This window comes from Symsagittifera roscoffensis, chromosome 2 (genome assembly GCF_963678635.1).
Source record: "Symsagittifera roscoffensis chromosome 2, txSymRosc1.1, whole genome shotgun sequence".
In the NCBI taxonomy this organism is placed as follows: domain Eukaryota; kingdom Metazoa; phylum Xenacoelomorpha; order Acoela; family Convolutidae; genus Symsagittifera; species Symsagittifera roscoffensis.
Window position 1 is genome coordinate 69,861,871 of NC_087063.1, and position 4,731 is coordinate 69,866,601.

Here is a 4,731-nt window from a genome sequence, read left to right on the forward strand (position 1 = left end):
TAAATTCTTTTCTCGATTCCAATGAACGATTTGCTAATGCGAAGAAGGGAAGAAGATTTAAATTTCGATCTGAAATATGTTCTTTTTAGCGCCAAGCTCAACTGTTTCTCTAGAGATAGCATCAAAGTAGCATTAGTTTGTTGTAAAAAATTTGCTGAATAATCTAAATGTGATAAAACAAGACAATGAAGCAAGGCAACTAATGATAATGTCGGCAGTTGTTGTCCAATTGTATCAATAGTTTTAAACCCTTGGGCCATTTTTCGGAGAATTGTTTTGTTTTGAGCATGAAAAGATAAATTTGAATCAAGAATTAGGCCTAAATATTTGCATTCTGATTTTTTGGCTACATAATGCCCACTAATTACTAATTTATCAGTATTCACATTTTTGCTATCATTTTTTTGACAAAATGTTATAAATTCCGATTTAGAAGCATTCAGATTCAATTGGTTCTCTGCAAAAAATTCCGTTAGATTATTGAGTGATTTTTGCAATTGATTCAAAGCATCCACGGAGATGATAGAAGAGGAAAAAACCATACAGTCGTCAGCATATTGAACTAAAGTACAATCTTCATATAATCGCTCTTGTATGTCATTAACATATAATTTGAACAACAACGGACCAAGTACCGTTCCCTGTGGGACACCTCGTTTGTTTTGAAGCCAGTCTGAAAAGATTCCGGTGACGTTTACTCGTTGAATACGTTTTCTTAGGAAGCTAGCAATTAAAGCATTTGCTCAATTTGAAAAACCGAGAGAAAGCATTTTTTCAATTAAAACTTCATGCGAAATAGAATCAAAAGCCTTGGACAGATCTAATAAAGCTGCATGTACAATTTTTTTTGAATCTTTTTGATTTGAAAAATTTTTGTCACATAAACAAGAGCATCTTGTGTTGAAATGTTTTTGCGAAATCCGAATTGAAATGGTGTCATTATTTGAAATTTGTCTAGATGTTCAGTTATTTGGGCATGCAAAATTTTTTCAAAAATTTTAAAAAAAGCACAATTTATTGATATTGGCCGATAATTTGTTGCGTCCATTGGGTCATCTTTTTTAAACAAGGCGGTTACGTGTGCTTTTTTTAGTTTGATCGGGTAAATGTTCTCATCTAAGCAAGTATTTATGACAAAAGTTAAATATGGAACTATAACTGATTGACCTGGCCGTCAATGATTGCCCAAGCAGGTACGGTACAAGGTCCGAAAGAATTTCTGACATTGATTTTTCGAACTATATCAAAGCATTGCTTCACCAAAACAATTCGATGCGAGTGAAGTTATCTTGTTCCTGGTAGAGGTTGAGAGTCCAAGAAGAGAAGTTAAAAATTGCGTTTGACTGGACTAGAATGGCACTTTAGTGGGAAAGTGGACAGCCGAGGCTGCCCAAAGGTCCAGAGAATAAAACTTCTTGAGCTAGAATTACTTATTCAAAAACTTCTTGATTTAAACTTAATTACTTAAGTTATCCTAAAGTTGCTGTACGATTATGATTTAATTATTTCTAGATGTGAGTAATATGTCATTATGTGAGTACTTAATTTAATTTCTCAAAAGGATTTTTCTAAGTGATTATAATGAGATAAGGCGAGTTTTTAGGTTGATCCATCTGAAATGGATCAAAGGTCCACTGTCCAGAAAAAAAAACAACTGTATGCCTAAGCTCCTAACCCTGTTGTTAAGGCGTTCGCGTGTTTTGGGTATTTAGAGAGCTGACCATGGGGGCGTTCTTTTTTCTAGGGTGGGGTGGTATTTTGGTAGTAGCCTTTAAGCTGTAACACGGTTTGAAGTCTCAAGTCGCAAGTGAACCGAATTGGCTCCGGCTGAATGAGGTACAAAAACACAAGAGATAGTGTCCCTGACTCTTGAGAAAAAAGTTATAGGGACCATTTTTCTTAGCCTCATTTGTGACTTAAGTAAGCGACTGTTACAGAAACTTTTTAAGGCTGCGGCGAGAAACCACAAAAAATGGTCCATCACTGCCAAGATGAAGAAGAAGAAGAAAGAACACTTGAGTTACTATACAATAAAAAGCCGAGGCATCAGTGTAGCAAAGTGTATATAATAAAATTGGTTATAGATTCATTGGTTACATCAAACAAAAACAAAACATCAGAAAACAAGCTATAAGAAAAACAAAAAAAAACAAAATCGGTTACAGTTCAAAAATTGGTTGATTAAAGTATATGAAGTTTCGGATACTATAAAAACATTAGATTTAAGAATTAGGAACAAGCTGGTATTCAAACGTTACAAACAATTTTACAGATAGTCCAAACATACAGCGTATATACAGAGTATATACAGTTTCTCTTTCAAACAATGTGTGAAAAATTAAACTGAATTAAAACATATAGAACTAGCAAAAACGGAAATCACGCCACGTATTTGTATTAGTACATAAAGGATTGTTTCTCAATTCACTCACGTAAAATTCTTTCAAATTTTTCTTGAATCCTTTTTTCGATTTTTTTAAATTGCGCAAAATTATGGGCAGTGAATTCCATTTTTTAGAAGTCAAATGAAAAAATGATTTTTGTAGAGAAGCAGTCGAACAATGTTTGTCGAAAATAATTTGTTTCGTTCTCTCGTTGAGCCTATAATTGGCAGTCGGTAATCTCAGTGTATTTTCAAAAGACTTCTTTTTGTTTGTAGGATAAATTCTTTTCTCGATTCCAATGAACGATTTGCTAATGCGAAGAAGGGAAGAAGATTTAAGTTTCGATCTGAAATATGTTCTTTTTAGCGCCAAGCTCAACTGTTTCTCTAGAGATAGCATCAAAGTAGCATTAATTTGTTGTAAAAATTTTGCTGAATAGTCTAAATGTGATAAAAACAAGACAAGGAAGCCAGGCAACTAATGATAATGTCGGCAGTTGTTGTCCAATTGTATCAATAGTTTTGAACCCTTGGGCCATTTTTCGGAGAATTGTTTTGATTTGAGCATGAAAAGATAAACTTGAATCAAGAATTAGGCCTAAATATTTGCATTCTAATTTTTTGGCTACATAATCCCCACTAATTACTAATTTATCAGTATCCACATTTTTGCTATCATTTTTTTGACAAAATGTTATAAATTCCGATTTAGAAGCATTCAGATTCAATTGGTTCTCTGCATAAAATTCCGTTAGATTATTGAGTGATTTTTGCAATGATTCAAAGCATCCTCGGAGATGATAGAAGAGGAAAAAACCATACAGTCGTCAGCATATTGAACTAAAGTACAATCTTCATATAATCGCTCTTGTATGTCATTAACATATAAATTGAACAACAACGGACCAAGTACCGTTCCCTGTGGGACACCTCGTTTGTTTTGAAGCCAGTCTGAAAAGATTCCATTGACGTTTACTCGTTGAATACGTTTGTTTAGGAAGCTAGCAACTAAAGCATTTGCTCAATTTGAAAAACCGAGAGAAAGCATTTTTTCAATTAAAACTTCATGCGAAATAGAATCAAAAGCCTTGGACAGATCTAATAAAGCTGCATGTACAATTTTTTTTGAATCTTTTTGATTTGAATAATTTTTGTCACATAAACAAGAGCATCTTGTGTTGAAATGTTTTTGCGAAATCCGAATTGAAATGGTGTCATTATTTGAAATTTGTCTAGATATTCAGTTATTTGGGCATGCAAATTTTTTTCAAAAATTTTAGAAAAAGCACAAGTTATTGATATTGGCCGATAATTTTTTGCGTCCATTGGGTCATCTTTTTTAAACAAGGCGGTTACGTGTGCTTTTTTTAGTTCGATCGGGTAAATGTTCTCATCTAAGCAAGTATTTATGACAAAAGTTAAATGTGGAACTATAACTGATTGACCTGGCCGTCAATGATTGCCCAAGCAGGTACGGTACAAGGTCCGAGAGAATTTCTGACATTAATTTTTCGAACTATATCAAAGCATTGCTTCACTGTGATGTGTTGAAAATGGAAAGATGTAGATTCAGATGTTGATTTGTTGCAATTCTGAGGCATTTTAGCGCCAAAAAATTCGCCAGTTTGCAAAAATATAATTAAAATGATTGGCAATTTTTTTGTCTTGGGTTATCATTTCACTGAAGGAACTTCGTAGAGCTGTAATTCGATTGTAGCCATTTAAACTTGGTTAATATATTTCCACTTTTGCTGAGAAGTGAAAAACAATTTTTTGAATGATCGAGTTGTATACTGCTAATCAATTGGCTCATTTGATTACGTAAAAACTGGTGATTTGACCAATTATAGCTTGTGCTTTGACTGCGATATGATCTGAGCGAATTCTGTTTCTTAATCAACAATTGCTGGCATTTTTCATCGAACCATTCCGTTTTCAACACATTTTTTGGTTTAAAATTACGAGCAAATTTTTTTTCGTTAGGGAGCATGTTGCTGAAGAGCACTAGAAGTTTAATAAATCATCATCGAGAACATGTTTTGTGCGTCTGTACATTGATATAAGAGATACCAAGTAAGAGCGGAGAGTGTATTGCAAAATGCATTTTTCTGATAGTTTTTTTCTCATTGAAAGTCGAAAATACCCTCGGTTAACTTTTGCCGCATTTTATATCCGTCAAAATAAATGAAGCAAAATGGTCGGTTTTACAAGGTGTATCAAAACAAAATTCAATACCGTTTGTTTCATAGTCACTGATAATGTAATCGATATGAGTTTTAGTTGAAGAACTAATTCTGGTCTAATCCTTTGGACAAAAAACCTTCAATCCATATGGAATAATTATAGAA